Raw genomic sequence first — 21661 nt, forward strand, 5'->3', positions numbered from 1 at the left:
TCAATGCACTCTCTTTCCCATAGTGCATTGCACATCACAACTACGGTAAGCTATGTGGGACAATTCAAATACAACATTCAAAATACACAGCATCTCCCCTCTTACATTAGGTGTCCCAATAGAACCACAAAATTTTTAAAACACAATAACCTGGGAGTGAGGGTAGACTTCCTCCAACCATGGCTATACCCATGGGGATTATTCTGCCCCAGATAAAGGGTAAGCCTCTGAATTATAAGTTCAAACATATAGGGGCCCGCCGCTCTCTGGTAGGATACCGGCGGTCAACCTGGCTCTCCAGTTCATTGTCTCTCACAGGTGACGTCAACACAGGTGTAGGCGGCTGAGGTGCCTGTATACAGGTCTCCCTTGCTGATGAGATAGGGGCTGAAGCGGCTGCTTCCTCAGAAGGTGAGCCTCTCGGTGTAGAAGGCAGATGACCCACAGCGTCCCCCAATGGCAGATAAACTGCTGTTGGTGGTTCAGTGGGTGTTGCTGCACTTCGTAGAAGCTGATCGGTGTGTCTCTTCCAGACAATGTCCTCGGGTGTCTGTACAGTGTAGGATACTGGACCAGTCTGCAATAACAGTAGCAGGAACCCACTTAGGTTCACCACTGTAGTTCCGTGCCAACACATGTTCACCTGGACTGAAGACTCTGTCTTTGGAACGTTGTTCACGTCGCTTGATCTGCTTGTCCTGCTGATACTGTACCACGTCTTTCACCTTTGTCGGTTTCAGCAGGTCGAAGTTGGTTCGTAGCTCTCTTTTGAGCAGTAGAGTGGCAGGTGATGCTTTTGTGGTCGCATGTGGTGTGTTCCTGTAACTCAACAGGAAACTATTCAGGCGCTGATGAAGTGTTCCCTGGCCTTGTGATGCCTTTAGAGAGTGTTTCATGGTCTGAACAAACCTCTCAGCTAGACCATTGGGCGCAGGGTGGTATGGTGCAGCCCTGATATGTTGTATGCCATTCACCTGCAGGAATGTAGCCATTTCTTGTGACACCCACTGTGGACCGTTGTCTGAGACAAGTTGCATCGGAGATCCAAATCGGCTGAACACCTCACCTAACTTCTCGATGGTCTTCTCCGCGGTGGTGGACCTCATTATAACAACCTCTGGCCACTTATGTGCACGTCAACAGCCACCAGGAACATTCTGTCCTCGAATGGACCTGCAAAGTCTACATGAATGCGGTGCCATGCTTCCTCCGGAATGGCCCAGGGGTGAAGAGGTGCAAGCTGTGGCACATTACGAACTCTCTGACATGAGGAACAGGTTTTAGCTTTGTCCTCAATCAGTCCATCCATACCCAGCCACCAGAAGTAGCTCCTCACAATTTCTTTCATACGAACCATTCTGGAGTGTAGTTGCTGTAACACTGGTTTCCGTAGCGATGGTGGAATAACCACTCTCCTCCCCCACAGCAAACATCCAGACTGCACCGACAGTTCGTTTCTCCTTAAGAGATATGGTTTCGGGTTTGGGTCATCGCTGTCAAGCTTGCCCCTGACGATAATGTCCAGCACTGCAGACAACACTGGTGTTTCGTCGGACCTGTGTCGAAGTAACAGGTGCGTTCTCCACCTGCCTAAAATAGCAGATATCCATGCTACGCATCATAGGCTTGGTGACAGGCAGCGGCAACCTGGAAAGACCATCGGTGTTGCCATGCAGATCAGACTTACGATATCTAATGTCAAATGTGTGTGCAGACAACAGCAGCACCCACCTTTGCATTCTGCTCGCAGCAAGTGACGGAATCCCTGTATGTGGCCCGAAGCTGGTCGTGAGAGGGCGGTGATCTGTTAGTAGGGTGAACTGTCTCCCGTACAAATATTGGTGAAACTTGCGAACGCCAAAAACGATGCTCAGTGCTTCTCGTTCTATTTGGGCGTAGTTAGTTTCAGCTCTGTTCAAAGTCCTAGATGCGAATGCTATCGGCTTCTCTTCTCCGTTTGGCATGATATGAGAAACGACTGCCCCCACACCATATGACGATGCATCGCAAGCTATCTGTATTGGTAATGAAGGGTTAAAATGCGTCAAAGCCCAGAGGCTTTGCTGTCATGAACGCCTCCTGGCACTTGTTAGTCCATTACCACTTCTTGTCTTTACATAGCAACCAATGCAGCGGCCTAAGCATCGAGGCTAGGTTCGGTATGAACCATCCATAGTAGTTCAGTAACCCTAGAAAAGAACGCAGCTGGCTGATATTTTCAGGTGCTGGGGTATCCGCGATTGCCTTGGTCTTGGACGGTGCCTTGTGAAGGCCTGTGGCATCGATCACATGACCGAGGTACTCAACTGATTTCTGAAAAAAATCGCATTTATCCCTGCGAACTCTGAGTCCGTAATCCCTCAGTCTCTGTAGCGTTGCATCCAAGTTACGCAGATGGTCTTGGTCATCACACCCAGTAACTAAGATATCATCTAAGTAGCACTGGACTCCAGGCAATGCACTAAGGATCTGGTTCATAGCACATTGGAAAAGCGCTGGAGCTGATGTAATTCCGAAAGGAAGTCGACGATACCTAAATAGGTCCTTGTGCGTCACAATAGTCAGCATTTCTCGTGACTGTTCATCCACATGCATTTGCAGGTAGGTTTGACAGAGGTCGATTGTGCTAAACTTCTGGCCCCCAGCAAGTCCCGCAAATAAATAATCAATATGGGGGAGCGGATAGTGCTCCACTGACAATACAGGGTTAACAGTTACTTTAAAATCTCCACATATCCTAACTCCACCCCCTTTCTTGAGCAACAGCCTGACATAGTCATAATTACCGAATCATACCTTACAACCAATGTCCCAGACACCACCATCACCATCCCTGGGTATGTCCTGTCCCACCGGCAGGACAGACCCACCAGAGGTGATGGCACCGTGGTATACAGTCGGGAGGGAGTAGCCCTGGGAGTCCTCAACATTGACTCAGGACCCCATGAGGTCTCATGGCATCAAGTCAAACATGGGCAAGGAAACCTCCTGCTAATTACCACCTACCGCCCTCCCTCAGCTGATGAATCAGTACTCCTCCATGTTGAACACCAATTGGAAGAAGCATTGAGAGTAGCAAGGGCACAAAATGTCCTCTGGGTGGGGGACTTCAATGTCCATCACCAAGAGTGGCTCGGTAGCACCACAACTGACCGAGCTGGCCGAGTCCTAAAGGACATAGCTGCCAGACTGGGTCTGCGACAGGTGGTGAGGGAACCAACAAGAGGGAAAAACCTACTTGATCTCGTCCTCACCAATCTACCTGTTGCAGATGCATCTGTCCATGACAGCATTGGTGGAAGTTACCACCGCACAGTCCTTGTGGAGACGAAGTCCCGTCTTCATGTTGAGGATACCCTCCACCGTGTTGTGTGGCACTACCACCGTGCTAAATGGGACAGATTTCGAACAGATCTGGCAACTCAAAACTGGGCATCCATGAGGTGCTGTGGGCCATCAGCAGCAGCAGAATTGTATTCAATTACAATCTGTAACCTCATGGCCCGGCATATCCCTCACTCTACCATTACCATCAACCCTGGTTTAACGAAGAGTGCAGGAGAGCATGCCGGGAACAGCACCAGGCATACCGAAAAATGAGGTGTCAACCTGGTGAGGCTACAACACAGGACTACTTACATGCCAAACAACGGAAGCAACATGCGATAGACAGAGCTAAGCGATCTCACAACCATCGGATCAAATCAAAGCTCTGCAGTCCTGCCACATCCAGTTGTGAGTGGTGGTGGACAATTAAACAGTTAACAGGAGGAGGAGGCTCCAAAAATATCCCCATCCTCAATGATGGTGGAGCCCAGCACGTGAGTGCAAAAGACAAGGCTGAAGCATTTGCAACTATCTTCAGCCAGAAGTGCCGAGTGGATGATCCATCTCGGCCTCCTCCTGAGGTCCCCAGCATCAAAGATGCCAGTCTTCAGCCCATTCAATTCACTCCACGTGATGTCAAGAAACGGCTGAAGACACTGGATACTGCAAAGGCTATGGGCCCTGACAACATTCCGGCAATAGTACTGAAGACTTGTGCTCCAGAACTAGCTGCGCCCCTAGCCAAGCTGTTCCAGTACAGCTACAACACTGGCATCTACCCGGCAATGTGGAAAATTGCCCAAGTATGTCCTGTCTACAAAAAGCAGGACACATCCGACCCGGCCAATTACCATCCCATCAGTCTACTCTCAATCATCAGCAAAGTGATGGAAGGTGTCGTCGACAGTGCTATCAAGCGGCACTTACTCAGCAATAACCTGCTAACTGACGCCCAGTTTGGGTTCCGCCAGGGCCACTCAGCTCCTGACCTCATTACAGCCTTGGTCCAAACATGGACAAAAGAGCTGAACTCAAGAGGTGAGGTGAGAGTGACTGCCCTTGACATCAAGGCAGCATTTGATCGAGTGTGGCATCAAGGAGCCCTAGCAAAACTGAAGTCAATGGGAATCAAGGGGCAAACTCTCCATTGGTTGGAATCATACCTAGCACAAAGGAAGTTGGCTGTGGTTGTTGGAGGTCATTCATCTCAATCACATGACATCATTGCAGGAGTTCCTCAGGGCAGTGTCCTAGGCCCAACCATCTTCAGCTGTTTCATCAATGACCTTCCCTCCATCATAAGGTCAGAAGTGGGGATGTTCGCTGATGATTGCACACTGTTCAGCACCATTCGAGACTCGTCAGATACTGACGCAGTCCATGTCCATATGCAGCAAGACCTGGACAACATTCAGACTTGGGCTGACAAGTGGCAAGTAACATTCGCACCACACAAGTGCCAGGCAATGACCATCTCCAACAAGCGAGACTCTAACCATCTCCCCTTGACATTCAATGGCATTACCATCGCTGAATCCCCCACTATCAACATCCTGGGGGTTACCATTGATCAGAAACTGAACTGGACCAGCCATATAAATACTGTGGCTACAAGAGCAGGCCAGAGGCTGGGAATTCTGCGGCGAGTGTCTCACCTCCTAACTCCCCAAAGCCTTTCCACCATCTACAAGGCACAAGTCAGGAGTGTGATGGAATACTCTCCACTTGCCTGGATGAGTGCAGCTCCAACAACACTCAAGAAGCTCGACAGCATTCAGGATAAAGCAGCCCGCTTGATTGGCACTCCATCCACCACCTTCAGCATTCACTCCCTCCACCACCGGCGCACTGTGGCTGCAGTGTGTACCATCTACAAGATGCACTGCAGCAACTCGCCAAAGCTCCTTCAACAGCACCTTCCAAACCCGCGACCTCTACCACTTAGAAGGACAAGGGCAGCAGACGCATGGGAACATCACCACCTACAAGTTCCCCTCCAAGCCACACACTATCCTGACTTGGACCTGTCTCGCCGTTCCTTCACTGTCACTGGGCCAAAATCCTGGAACTCCCTTCCTAACAGCATTGTGGGTGTACCTACACCATATGGACTGCAGCGGTTCAAGAAGGTGGCTCACCACCATCTTCTCAAGGGCAATTAGGGATGGGCACTAAATGCAGGCCTAGCCAGCGACGCCCACATCCCATCAATGAATAAAAAAAAACTGGTATGATGGGCATTGCCCATTCACTCACGCTGACCGGTTCTTGTACTCCGCTTTCAACTAGGGCTTCTAAGTCAGCCTCGACCTTTGGTCTGATGGCATAAGGTACGGGTCGTGCCTTCATGAACTTGGGTTTGCTATCCTGCTTAATACGAAGCTTCACAGTAATATCTTTCATGCTACCCAGCTCTCCATTAAAGACTTCTGCATGTTTCTTTAAGATGGCGGGTAAGCCTGGATCATTGTGTGACATCATGTAGACTGATGACCAGTCTAATTTTATCCTCTCTATCCACGAACGTCCCAGCAGGGAGGGGTAGTCTCCTTTAACTACGTAGAGCGGTAACTTCCTAGTTTGTCCATTCAACTGAACTGTGACCTCAGTGATACCTCTCACGGTTACTCTTTCACCGGTATATGTCTTTAACGCTATGTTAGCTGGCTGAAGTGGAAGGTGCTTTAATGTCTTTTTGTAGACTATCTCTGACATAAAAGATACTGCTGCCCCGGTATCGATCTGCATTTGCACAGGCTGCCCCTCTAGCAAGGGTGAGACCCAGTAGCCATGCGAATCCCCAGCTACAGTCAGCACGTTCAGTGATAGTTCCTCCTCTGGAGTGTCACTTGCCTCTGTTTTATCCTGTTCTGAATGTTTTTTTTCTTCCTTCCGTCTTTGACGTTTTCTCTGTGTCCTTTTTATTTCTGCATGCGCGCTGAATATGTCCCTTTTTACCACAGCTGTGGCAATCCATGTCCACACACCAGCATGCAGACGCAAGATGCCCCATTTTGCCACAACGGAAGCATGGCCCTTGGCTCTCTGTTCTTACTTTGTGCACTTTTTCTGTTGCACCCAACTGTTGAGCTTCCTTAGCTGCCAATTCCATGGAAATACTGATTTCAATGGCCTTTTGTAGAGTCAGATTACTCTATAGTCTCTTCTGTATGGCTTCAGTTCTCATACCACACACTAGCCTGTCTCTTATAGTATTCAGCACGTCATTAAACTCACAGTGCTCTGATAGTCTTTTTAGTGCAGCTACAAACATGGTCACTGTTTCTCCTTCTTCCTGGCTACGCCTGTGGAACCTAAACCTCTCAGCTATGACTAGGGGTTTGGGTGAAAAATGCCCTTTTAGTATCTCCACAATTTCGCTATATTGTTTAGTCCCTGGTTTATCTGGATGCACTAAAGTACGCAAAAGTTGAAAGTCTTTGGTCCTATCACACTTAACAATGTAGGTACTACTTTGTTCTCTCCAATGTCATTTGCTTGTGTGAAGTATTCAAATCGCTCTGTGTATGAGCTCCATTGTTTGACATTCTCATCAAACGGTCCAATATTACCGATAATTCGAGCAATTTTCCTTCTCTCAGGCTCCTAATTATCATTCACTAAGGATCCTTCCAATGTTGAACTCAACTAAAATCACTATCAGTATTTTAGTGCTTCAATTCACAGATCGTTTCACAGTTGAATAAATGTCCTTCCCGATTTACTCACTTTAACTGTCCACGGCACAAATAACAGTTTTAAACATGTAAAACCCAACTATCTTCCACACAGCAGAGCCACGTAAGTTCAGACGTCCTCGTCGCCACTTTTGTTAAATCTCAAGAGTTTAATAACCTTGCTTGTATAACAATTAAAAGAGTACGCAGGAGACAGAGTTCAGTTCACAGCCATCACTTTCCAGAATCTTCTCCTCAATGCACTCTATTTCCCATAGTGCATTGCACATCACAACTACGGTAAGCTATGTGGGACAATTGAAATACAACATTCAAAATACACAACACAGGTTTGAACTGCGTCATCGCGAACCCCACGTATAATCCTTCTGTTCATTGTAAGGGTCTTACATGAAATAAGCTTGGGCAGTCTCAATGCAGTTGCTTGCAAGTGAGGCCCACAGCAATGAACCGACAAATTAACACGAACCTTTGCTCACGATGGTCGTACAGTGGCTGGTGTGCAAAAATTTACACTGGTGCCATAGTTGGTGCTTTGTAATGGGCAGTATCTGGCCCGGGAGCGTTTAATGCCGATAAGATTGGGAAAATGTCCCCTTTCCCAGGGTGGGCATCCCTTACTGTAATGAACACACACAAAAAATTACATAGAATTTACAGCACAGAAAAAGGCCATTTGGTCCAACTGGTCCATGCTGGTGTTTATGTTCCACACAAGCCTCCTCCCACCCCATCAACATATCCTTCTATTCCTTTCTTCCTCATGTGCTTAAATGCATCTATGCTATTTGCCTCAACAACTCCATGTGGTAGTGAGTTCCACATTCTCACCACTCTGAGTAAAGAAGTTTCTCCTGAATTTCTTTATTGGATTTATTAGTGATTACTTTATATTTATGGTCCCTAGTTTTGGACTCCCCCACAAGTGGAAACATCTTTTTTATGTCTACCCTATCAAACCCCTTCCTAATTTTAAAGACCTCCATCAGGCCACCCCTCCGCCTTCTCCCAGCCTGTTCAGTCTTTGCTGATAGTTACAACCTCTCAGTTCTGGTCTCATCCTTGCAAATCTTTTTTCCACTTTCTTCAGTGCCTCTATATCCTTTTTGCAATGTGGAGACCAGAATTGTGCACAGTACTTCAAGTGTGGTCTAATGTAAAATTAAAAGACACAATGACTTGGTGTTTAATTGAGATTTTAACGGTACATATTTGGATAAGATGGAGATATTAGAAGCTGCATTAAAGGAGGCAAGAGCAGAAGTGTTATCCAGACTACAGGCGATGCTAATGAAGGTACAGAGAACCATATCTCTGCCAGGTTTGAGACTGGAAAGGAGAGGAACGTGGCAGATTGACTGAGAATCAAATATAAAATACAGTAAGGGAAATACAGGAACAAACGGAGGTAATTGAGGCAGACGTATCCTGTTCACCCATCTCGGGTCAGCTGCAGGAACTACAAGAAGCAATGCAAAGTCAAAGTACTCTGCAAAAAGTTAAAAGGAGGAGTTGGACGAGGGTGAGCTGATGTTGGGTGGCAGGTGCGTCCTCAGTTAACTTATTGGTGTTATCATGAAGAAATCAGTGTATGAGAAAGAAAGCCATTTTATCAACTTCAAAGAGAATCATAGCACCATACAGCACAGAAGGAGCCCATTTGGCCCATTGTGCCTGTGCCGGCTCTTTGAAAGAGTTATCCAATTAGTCCCACTCCACTGCTCTTTCCCCATAGCCCTGCAGAATAAGACAGTCATGAGTGAGCTATCCAGGAGTTAGATGATAATGATAACCAAATGCACAACATACAGAATGTGTCAACCCCAAAGGAATCTTTCAAACCTGACGAGGGTCAACAGGTCATGGAGTCGATGTTTTTGTGATTAATTCCTGCCGGGTATCGAACACAGAGTGCATCAGTCAGAATCAGACTGTCCTCTGTGATTCTGTTGCCATTACAGTTGCTGCAGGATTTCTCTTTTGCTATATTCCCATTGTAATTATCTTGGTGACAGTGCCTGGCACCAATGCCAAGATCTGGCACTCTGAGTCCAAATGGTGTGAATTGACACCAGCACCCTAATCCCATGTAATATGCAGCTCCTTCATTCCATTGGACTTCACACATTGCACAACTCGCCTTGATGTGTGGTGTGCGAGGTGTGAAATGCACAATGACCAGATCAATGGTGATTTGAAGATCAGACAACATCATTTGGATGCAGAGTATTGGTTACTTCTTCTTCTTAGGCAGTCCCTCGGAACTGAGGATGACTTGCTTCCACATTAAAAATGAGTTCTCAGGTGACTGATGAGTCCAATGCGGGACCTACAGTCTCTGTCACAGGTGGGGCAGATGTGGTTGAAGGGGCGGGTGGGTGGGGTGCTTGGGTTGACTTGCACTTGGCTCCCGCTTGTTCCCGGCGAAGAGACTTGAGGTGTTCGGTGCCTTCCCGGATGCTTCTCCTCCACTTTGTGCGGTCTTGGGCCAAGGATTCCCAGGTGTCAGTGGGGATGTTACACTTTTTCAAGGAGGCTTTGAGGGTGTCCTTGAAGCGTTTCCTCTGCCCACCTGGGGCTCTCTTGCCGTGTCAGAGCTCCGAGCAGAGCGCTTGTTTTGGGAGTCTCGTATCGGGCATGCGGACGATGTGACCCATCCATCAGAGTTGATCGAGCGTGGTCAGAGCTTCAATGCTGGGGATGTTGGCCTGAGTGAGAACACTGACGTTGGTGCGCCTATCCTGCCAATGGATTTGCAGGATCTTGTGGAGGCAGCGTTGGTGGTACCTCTCCAGTGCTTTGAGGTGCCTGCTGTACATGGTCTATGTCTCTGAGGCATACAGCAGGGCGGGTATTACTACTGCTCTGTAGACCATGAGATGGGTGTCGGGTTTCAGGTCCTGGTCTTCAAACACTCTCTTCCTCAGGCGACCGAAGGCTGCACTGGCACACTGAAGGCGGTTGGTTCAGTTGGTTACTGCTGCTTAACACGGCAGCTGCCTCACACGGCCAGCTAGGACACCTAGGTGCTAAAAGGCAGCTATTACTGAGAGCAGCTAAGCAGGTCATGTGGGACTCGGAGGCTAAGCACAGTAACTATTCAAAATGTGTAGTTTTTCTAAACAAAAGCCATCAGCGTTTTTATCCTGTGTTTTAAAAATATCTGATAAAAATTAATTTAAGAAACTTGCCAAACAATCTTAATTCAACCATATACTGCCTTGAAGCCCAGAGTACCAGCAAGTGAAGCCAAGTAACTGAAAGGGCAGCACAGACACCAGAAAGACTGTTGCTGTAAAGCTAACAGGCTTCAGATAGAGTACTTGCATGTTACAATTTTAACAACATCGTTTCGACATTGAGAGGGGTAGAAAATATAATGTTATATGTCATAGGTGGTCAGCCGTGCCTCAGTGGGCAGCACTCTCGCCTCTGAGTCAGTAGGTTGTGAGTTCAAGCCCCACTCCAGGGACTTGAGCACATTATCTAGGCTGACACTCCAGTGCAGTACTGAGGGAGTTGCTGCACTGTCGGAGGTGGTGTCTTTCAGATGAGACATTAAATAGAGGACCCGTCTGCCTTCTCAGGTGGACGTAAAAGATACCGTAGCACTATTCGAAGAAGAGCAGGGAAATTGTCCCCGGTATCCTGCCTAATATTTATCCCTCAACCAACATTACTAAAACAACTGCATATAGTGACACCACTATTCCCGGCCAGAATGGAGATGATTGCGTAATTCCCCCATCAATCGCGCCTGGTATGTGACTCCAGACCCACTGCTGTAAGTGACTGGGATTGATTAATTTGTATTAATTGGCGTACGGTAGCATAGTGGTTATGTTACTGGACTAGTAATCCAGAGGCCTGGATACATGAGTTCACAGCAGCTGGGGAATTTAAGTTCAGTTAATTAAATAAATCTGGAATAAAAAGCTAGTATCAGTAATGTTGACCATGAAACTACCGGATTATTGTAAAAACCCAACTGGTTCACTAACTTCCTTTAGGGAAGGAACTCTGGCCTATATGTGACTCCAGACCCACAGCAATGTGGTTGACTCTGAAATGGCCGAGCAAGTCACTTAGTTGTATCAAACCGCTACATAAAACAATAATAAGAATAAAACCAAAATAAAACTAGGCACCAAATTCGGATTTGGCATGCCCAATCGACTCTGCAAAGTCCTCCTCACTAACATCTGGGGACTTGTGCCAAAATTGGGAGAGCTGTCCCACAGACTAGTCAAGCAACAGCCTGACATAGTCATACTCACAGAATCATACCTTTCAGACAACGTAACAGACTCCTCCATCACCACCGGCAGAGGTGGTGGCACAGAGGTATACAGTCAGGAGGGATTGGCCTGGGAGTCCTCAGGGCATCAGGTCAAACATGGGCAAGGAAACCTCCTGCTGATTACCACCTTCTGCCCTCCCACAGCTGATGAATCAGTACTCCTCCGTGTTGAACACCACTTGGAAGAAGCACTGAAGGGTAGCAAGAGCACAGAATGTACTCTGGGTGGGGCGTCTTCAGTGTCCATCACCAAGAGTGGCTCGTTAGCACCATTACTGACTGAAGGACATAGCTTGCGGCAGGTGGTGAGAGAACCAACACAAGGGAAAAACCTACTTGACCTCATCCTCACCAATATACCTGTCGCAGATGCATGACAATATTGGTAGGAGTGACCGTCCTTGTGGAGACGAAATTCCCATCTTCACACTGAGGACACTCTCCATCGTGTTGTGTGGCACAACCATGGTGCTAAATGGGATAGATTCTAGCAGCTCAAAACTGGGCATCCATGAGGCACTGTGGGCCATCAGCAGCAGCAGGATTGTATTCCACCACAATCTACCCTCATGGCCTGGCTTTTTTTTAATTCGTTCATGGGATGTGGGCATCGCTGGCAAGGCCAGCATTTATTGCCCATCCCTAATTGTCCTTGAGAAGGCATATCCCTCACTCTACCATTACCATCAAGCCAGAGGACCAACCCTGGTTCAATGAGGAGTGTAGAAGAATATGCCAGGAGCAGCACCAGGTGTACCTAAAAGTGAGGTGCCAACCTGATGAGGCTACAACACAGGACTACAAGCATGCTAAACAACGGAAGCAGCATGCTATAGACAGAGTTAAGCGATCCCACAACCAACAGATCTGATCAAAGCTCTGCAGTCCTGTCACATCCAGTCGTGAATGGTGATGGACAGTAAAACAACTAACGGGAGGAGGAGGCTCCATGAACATCGACATCCTCAATGATGGCAGAGCCCAGCATGTTTACAACCATCTTCAGCCAGAAGTGTTGGGTGGATGCTCCATCTCGGCCTCCTCCTGAGGTCCCCACCATCACAGAAGCCAGTCTTCAGCCAATTCGACTCACTCCATGTGATCAGCCAATTCGACTCACTCCATGTGATATTAAGAAACGGCTGAGCACACTGGATACAGCACAGGCTGTGGGCCTCGACAACATCCCGGCTGTCGTGCTGAAGACTTGTGCTCCAGAACTAGCCGCACCTCTAGCCAAGCTGTTCCAGTACAGCTACAACACTGGTATCTATCCGACAATGTGGAAAACTGCCCAGGTATGTCCTGTCCACAAAAAGCAGGACAAATCCAATACGGCCAATTACCGGCCCATCAGTCTACTCTCAATCATCAGCAAAGTGATGGAAGGTGTTGGAGACAGTGCTGTCAAGCGGCACTTACTCACCAAAAACTTGCTCACCGATGTTCAGTTTGGGTTCCGCCAGGACCACTCGGCTCCAGACCTCATTACAGCCTTGGTCCAAACATGGATAAAAGAGCTGAATTCCAAAGTTGAGGTGAGAGTGACTGCCCTTGACATCAAGGAACACGAGTAAAATTGAAGTCAATGGGAATCAGAGGGAAAATCTCCACTGGCTCGAGCCATACCTAGCACAAAGGAAGATGGTGTGGTTGCTTGAGGCCAATCATCACAGCCCCAGGACATTGCTGCAGGAGTTCCTCAGGGCAGTGTCCTAGGCCCAACCATCTTCAGCTGCTTCATCAATGACCTTCTCTCCATCATAAGGTCAGTAGTGGGGATCTTCGCTGATGATTGCACAGTGTTCAGTTCTGTTCACAACTCCTCAGACAATGAAGCAGTCCGTGCCCGCATGCAGACAGACCTGGTCCACATTCAGGCTTGGGCTGATAAATGGCAAGTAACATTTGCGCCACACAAGTGCCAGGCGATGACTATCGCCAACAAGAGAGAGTCTAACCACCTCCCTTTGACATTCAACAGCATTACCATCGCCGAATACCCACCATCAATAATCTGGCGGTCATCATTGACAAGAAACTTAACTGGACTAGCCACATAAATACTGTGGCTACAACAACAGGTCAGAAGCTGGGTATTCTGCGACGACTGACTCACCTCCTGACTCCCCAAAGCCTTTCCACCATCTACAAGGCCCAAGTCAGGACTGGAGTGTGATGGAATACTCTCCGCTTCCCTGGATGAGTACAACTCTCAAGAAGCTCAACACCATCCAGAACAAAGCAGCCCGCTTGATTGGCACCCCATCCAACAACTTAAACATTCACTCCCTCCACCACCGGTGCACCGTGGCTGCAGTGTGTACCATCTACATACATCAGTTCTGTTTGCTGTAGTTCATAGAGATTCTTTTTACATAGACTCTGTAGACTGTTTGCTGTAGTGCGCTGTTTAATTAGACTGTTTGCTGAGTAAATAGACTTTTTGCTTTAAAATAGACTGCTATGAGTCCTGCAGTAAATCCCACCCCGCCTCCAACTCATTGGCTGACGCAGTGTAACTCATTGACTAACACAGTGTAACTCATTGGCTGATGCAGTGTAACTCATTGACTAACACAGTGTAACTCATTGGCTGATGCAGTGTAACTCATTGACTAACACAGTGTAACTCATTGACTAACACAGTGTAACTCATTGACTGATACAGTGTAACTCATTGACTAACACAGTGTAACTCATTGGCTGATGCAGTGTAACTCATTGGCTGATGCAGTGTAACTCATTGGCTGACGCAGTGTAACTCATTGGCTGATACAGTGTAACTCATTGACTGACACAGTGTAACTCATTGACTGATACAGTGTAACTCATTGACTGACACAGTGTAACTCATTGGCTGATACAGTGTAACTCATTGACTGATACAGTGTAACTCATTGACTAACACAGTGTAACTCATTGACTAACACAGTGTAACTCATTGACTGATACAGTGTAACTCATTGACTGATACAGTGTAACTCATTGACTGATACAGTGTAACTCATTGACTAACACAGTGTAACTCATTGACTGATGCAGTGTAACTCATTGGCTGACGCAGTGTAACTCATTGACTAACACAGTGTAACTCATTGGCTGACACAATGTAACTCATTGACTGATGCAGTGTAACTCATTGACTGATACAGTGTAACTCATTGACTGATACAGTGTAACTCATTGACTGATACAGTGTAACTCATTGACTGATGCAGTGTAACTCATTGACTGACAGTGTAACTCATTGACTGACAGTGTAACTCATTGACTGATACAGTGTAACTCATTGACTGATAAAGTGTAACGCATTGACTGATACAGTGTAACTCATTGGCTGACACAGTGTAACTCATTGGCTGATACAGTGTAACTCATTGGCTGATACAGTGTAACTCATTGACTGACACAGTGTAACTCATTGACTAACAGTGTAACTCATTGACTGATACAGTGTAACTCATTGACTAACACAGTGTAACTCATTGACTAACACAGTGTAACTCATTGGCTAACACAGTGTAACTCATTGGCTGATACAGTGTAACTCATTGACTAACACAGTGTAACTCATTGACTGATACAGTGTAACTCATTGACTAACACAGTGTAACTCATTGGCTGACGCAGTGTAACTCATTGACTAACACAGTGTAACTCATTGGCTGATACAGTGTAACTCATTGACGAACACAGTGTAACTCATTGAATAACACAGTGTAACTCATTGGCTGATACAGTGTAACTCATTGACTAACACAGTGTAACTCATTGGCTGACGCAGTGTAACTCATTGACTAACACAGTGTAACTCATTGGCTGACACAGTGTGACTCATTGGCTGACACAGTGTAACTCATTGACTGATACAGTGTAACTCATTGACTAACACAGTGTAACTCATTGACTAACACAGTGTAACTCATTGACTGATACAGTGTAACTCATTGACTAACACAGTGTAACTCATTGACTGATACAGTGTACCTCATTGACAGACACAGTGTAACTCATTGGCTGATACAGTGTAACTCATTGACTAACACAGTGTAACTCATTGGCTGATACAGTGTAACTCATTGACTGACACAGTGTAACTCATTGACTGATACAGTGTAACTCATTGACTGACACAGTGTAACTCATTGGCTGACGCAGTGTAACTCATTGACTAACACAGTGTAACTCATTGGCTGACACAATGTAACTCATTGGCTGATATAGTGTAACTCATTGACTATCACAGTGTAACTCATTGACTGACACAGTGTAACTCATTGGCTGATACAGTGTAACTCATTGACTGATACAGTGTAACTCATTGGCTGATACAGTGTAACTCATTGGCTGATACAGTGTAACTCATTCACTGATACAGTGTAACTCATTGACTGATAGTGTAACTCATTGGCTGATACAGTGTAACTCATTGGCTGATACAGTGTAACTCATTCACTGATACAGTGTAACTCATTGACTGATAGTGTAACTCATTGGCTGATACAGTGTAACTCATTGGCTGATACAGTGTAACTCATTGGCTGATACAGTGTAACTCATTGACTGACACAGTGTAACTCATTGACTAACACAGTGTAAGTCATTCGCTGATACAGTGTAACTCATTGGCTGATACAGTGTAACTCATTGACTGATACAGTGTAACGCATTGACTGATACAGTGTAACTCATTGGCTGATACAGTGTAACTCATTGGCTGATACAGTGTAACTCATTGGCTGATACAGTGTAACTCATTGGCTAACACAGTGTAACTCATTGGCTGATACAGTGTAACTCATTGACTAACACAGTGTAACTCATTGACTAATACAGTGTAACTCATTGGCTGACACAGTGTAACTCATTGACTGATACAGTGTAACTCATTGACTAACACAGTGTAACTCATTGACTAACACAATGTAACTCATTGACTGATACAGTGTAACTCATTGACTAACACAGTGTAACTCATTGACTAACACAGTGTAACTCATTGGCTGACACAGTGTAACTCATTGACTGATACAGTGTAACTCATTGGCTGACACAGTGTAACTCATTGACTAACACAGTGTAACTCATTGACTGATACAGTATAACTCATTGACTGATACAGTGTAACTCATTGACTAACACAGTGTATCTCATTGACTGATACAGTGTAACTCATTGACTGATACAGTGTAACTCATTGACTAACACAGTGTAACTCATTGGCTGATACAGTGTAACTCATTGACTAACACAGTGTAACTCATTGACTAACACAGTGTAACTCATTGACTGATACAGTGTAACTCATTGACTGATACAGTGTAACTCATTGACTAACACAGTGTAACTCATTGACTGATACAGTGTAACTCATTGGCTGACGCAGTGTAACTCATTGACTAACGCAGTGTAACTCATTGACTAACACAGTGTAACTCATTGACTAACACAGTGTAACTCATTGGCTGATACAGTGTAACTCATTGACTAACACAGTGTAACTCATTGACTAACACAGTGTAACTCATTGACTGATACAGTGTAACTCATTGACTGATACAGTGTAACTCATTGACTAACACAGTGTAACTCATTGACTGATACAGTGTAACTCATTGGCTGATACAGTGTAACTCATTGGCTGACGCAGTGTAACTCATTGACTAACGCAGTGTAACTCATTGACTAACAGTGTAATTCATTGACTAATACAGTGTAACTCATTGACTAACAGTGTAACTCATTGACTGATACAGTGTAACTCATTGACTGATACAGTGTAACTCATTGACTAACACAGTGTAACTCATTGACTGATACAGTGTATCTCATTGACTAACACAGTGTAACTCATTGACTAACACTGTAACTCATTGGCTGATACATTGTAACTCATTGACTGATACAGTGTAACTCATTGACTAACACAGTGTAACTCATTGACTGATACAGTGTAACTCATTGACTAACACAGTGTAACTCATTGACTGATACAGTGTATCTCATTGACTAACACAGTGTAACTCATTGACTAACACTGTAACTCATTGGCTGATACATTGTAACTCATTGACTGATACAGTGTAACTCATTGACTAACACAGTGTAACTCATTGACTAACACAGTGTAACTCATTGACTGATACAGTGTAACTCATTGACTAACACAGTGTAACTCATTGACTGATACAGTGTACCTCATTGACAGACACAGTGTAACTCATTGGCTGATACAGTGTAACTCATTGACTAACACAGTGTAACTCATTGGCTGATACAGTGTAACTCATTGACTGACACAGTGTAACTCATTGACTGATACAGTGTAACTCATTGACTGACACAGTGTAACTCATTGGCTGACGCAGTGTAACTCATTGACTAACACAGTGTAACTCATTGACTGATACAGTGTAACTCATTGACTAACACAGTGTAACTCATTGACTGATACAGTGTACCTCATTGACAGACACAGTGTAACTCATTGGCTGATACAGTGTAACTCATTGACTAACACAGTGTAACTCATTGGCTGATACAGTGTAACTCATTGACTGACACAGTGTAACTCATTGACTGATACAGTGTAACTCATTGACTGACACAGTGTAACTCATTGGCTGACGCAGTGTAACTCATTGACTAACACAGTGTAACTCATTGGCTGACACAATGTAACTCATTGGCTGATATAGTGTAACTCATTGACTATCACAGTGTAACTCATTGACTGACACAGTGTAACTCATTGGCTGATACAGTGTAACTCATTGACTGATACAGTGTAACTCATTGGCTGATACAGTGTAACTCATTGGCTGATACAGTGTAACTCATTCACTGATACAGTGTAACTCATTGACTGATAGTGTAACTCATTGGCTGATACAGTGTAACTCATTGGCTGATACAGTGTAACTCATTCACTGATACAGTGTAACTCATTGACTGATAGTGTAACTCATTGGCTGATACAGTGTAACTCATTGGCTGATACAGTGTAACTCATTGGCTGATACAGTGTAACTCATTGACTGACACAGTGTAACTCATTGACTAACACAGTGTAAGTCATTCGCTGATACAGTGTAACTCATTGGCTGATACAGTGTAACTCATTGACTGATACAGTGTAACGCATTGACTGATACAGTGTAACTCATTGGCTGATACAGTGTAACTCATTGGCTGATACAGTGTAACTCATTGGCTGATACAGTGTAACTCATTGGCTAACACAGTGTAACTCATTGGCTGATACAGTGTAACTCATTGACTAACACAGTGTAACTCATTGACTAATACAGTGTAACTCATTGGCTGACACAGTGTAACTCATTGACTGATACAGTGTAACTCATTGACTAACACAGTGTAACTCATTGACTAACACAATGTAACTCATTGACTGATACAGTGTAACTCATTGACTAACACAGTGTAACTCATTGACTAACACAGTGTAACTCATTGGCTGACACAGTGTAACTCATTGACTGATACAGTGTAACTCATTGGCTGACACAGTGTAACTCATTGACTAACACAGTGTAACTCATTGACTGATACAGTATAACTCATTGACTGATACAGTGTAACTCATTGACTAACACAGTGTATCTCATTGACTGATACAGTGTAACTCATTGACTGATACAGTGTAACTCATTGACTAACACAGTGTAACTCATTGGCTGATACAGTGTAACTCATTGACTAACACAGTGTAACTCATTGACTAACACAGTGTAACTCATTGACTGATACAGTGTAACTCATTGACTGATACAGTGTAACTCATTGACTAACACAGTGTAACTCATTGACTGATACAGTGTAACTCATTGGCTGACGCAGTGTAACTCATTGACTAACGCAGTGTAACTCATTGACTAACACAGTGTAACTCATTGACTAACACAGTGTAACTCATTGGCTGATACAGTGTAACTCATTGACTAACACAGTGTAACTCATTGACTAACACAGTGTAACTCATTGACTGATACAGTGTAACTCATTGACTGATACAGTGTAACTCATTGACTAACACAGTGTAACTCATTGACTGATACAGTGTAACTCATTGGCTGATACAGTGTAACTCATTGGCTGACGCAGTGTAACTCATTGACTAACGCAGTGTAACTCATTGACTAACAGTGTAATTCATTGACTAATACAGTGTAACTCATTGACTAACAGTGTAACTCATTGACTGATACAGTGTAACTCATTGACTGATACAGTGTAACTCATTGACTAACACAGTGTAACTCATTGACTGATACAGTGTATCTTATTGACTAACACAGTGTAACTCATTGACTAACACTGTAACTCATTGGCTGATACATTGTAACTCATTGACTGATACAGTGTAACTCATTGACTAACACAGTGTAACTCATTGACTGATACAGTGTAACTCATTGACTAACACAGTGTAACTCATTGACTGATACAGTGTATCTCATTGACTAACACAGTGTAACTCATTGACTAACACTGTAACTCATTGGCTGATACATTGTAACTCATTGACTGATACAGTGTAACTCATTGACTGATACAGTGTAACTCATTGACTAACACAGTGTAACTCATTGACTGATACAGTGTAACTCATTGACTGATACATTGTAACTCATTGACTGATACAGTGTAACTCATTGACTAACACAGTGTAACTCATTGACTGATACAGTGTATCTCATTGACTAACACAGTGTAACTCATTGACTAACACTGTAACTCATTGGCTGATACATTGTAACTCATTGACTGATACAGTGTAACTCATTGACTAACACAGTGTAACTCATTGACTAACACAGTGTAACTCATTGACTGATACAGTGTAACTCATTGACTGATACAGTGTAACTCATTGGCTGATACAGTGTAACTCATTGACTAACACAGTGTAACTCATTGACTAACACAGTGTAACTCATTGACTGATACAGTGTAACTCATTGGCTGACACAGTGTAACTCATTGACTAACGCAGTGTATCTCATTGACGAACACAGTGTAACTCATTGACTAACACAGTGTAACTCATTGGCTGACGCAGTGTAACTCATTGACTAACACAGTGTAACTCATTGGCTGACGCAGTGTAACTCATTGACTAACACAGTGTAACTCATTGGCTGACACAGTGGTGTCAATAGACACTCTGCACCAAAACAGTTTATCTGGTCATTATCACATTGCTGTTTGTGGGACCTTGCTGTGCACAAACCTGCTGATGTGTTTCCTACATTAAAACAGTGATTACGCTTCAAAAAGTACTCTATTGGCTGTGACACGCTTTGGGACGTCCTGCGGTTGTGAAAGGTGCTACATAAGTGCAAGCCTTTCTTTTTATTTATAATACATTTTGAAATGATTTGCATTGATATATATTTCATGACCTCAGGGCATCCCAAAATGCTTCATAACCATTTGGAAGTGAGCCCTGTCACAAGGGTATAAGAAGACAAATAGAGTGTATAGCTCGGACAGTTAAATGGAAAGCCAGCAATACAGTGCTTACTTTATACACGATCTTGGTACAGCCGCAACTGGGATACTGTGCCAAGTTTTGGTTAACGAGGCCCAGGGGAAGGCTCACCTGCATGATACTAAGTTTCTGGGCTTTTTGTCATCAGCACAGGCTCGGGGAACTGGGGCTGTTTGCACTGGAGAAACGTAGACCTTGAGGGGGTGCGATTGAGGTCTTTAAAATGATGGGAGAGAATGGATTCTGTTTGGGTGGATAGGTTATTTGAGGAGGACGAGGGGGGCATTAGTATAAAATAAGAGAATGTAGAGTTAGGTTAGTCACCAGGAGGTACTACTTTTCTCAGAGAGTCATTGACCTCTGGAATAGATTTCCAGAATGTACAGTAGGCTTGGATTCGCAACAGGCCTTTCAGAAAGGAACTGGGCAAGTTCCTGTGCGTGGAGGACATCTCGAGTTATAGAAAGTAGAAGCAACGACGAGTGTACCGGCTACTGCAGTCACCTGGAGTTTGCTTGATTGCCTTCAGAGTTGAGAAGTGTTTTCCAGAATCTCTCTCTCCTTTGTTTAACTGCCTCTCCCAGGAGATACTGTGAGGGGAGGGAGGTAGATGGTACATGTAGGCTGTACCATGATTGGATGGGACAGGCTGAATGGACCAGTTGATCTTTTACTGTCTTTTTTCATATGTTCATAAGTGCGGTCACTATTGTTTCTTAGGCAGATTGGGCAGCCAATTTATGCAGAGCAAGGTCCCACCAACAGGAAATGGGATAAGTGACCAGTTAACCTGGTTTTGTTCTGGTGGTGTCGGTTGAG

At 44.8% G+C, this 21661-nt stretch overlaps 1 protein-coding gene across 1 annotated transcript in view; it reads left to right on the plus strand.

Moving 5' to 3' along the window:
- zbtb37 (zinc finger and BTB domain containing 37) overlaps window positions 1-21661 on the plus strand; it is a 56707-nt gene that overhangs the window by 33411 nt on the left and 1635 nt on the right. The window lies entirely within an intron of this gene.

Source organism: Somniosus microcephalus, chromosome 3 (genome assembly GCF_052327205.1).
Source record: "Somniosus microcephalus isolate GS21.2 chromosome 3, FLI_Smic_1.0, whole genome shotgun sequence".
NCBI classification, from domain to species: Eukaryota; Metazoa; Chordata; class Chondrichthyes; order Squaliformes; family Somniosidae; genus Somniosus; species Somniosus microcephalus.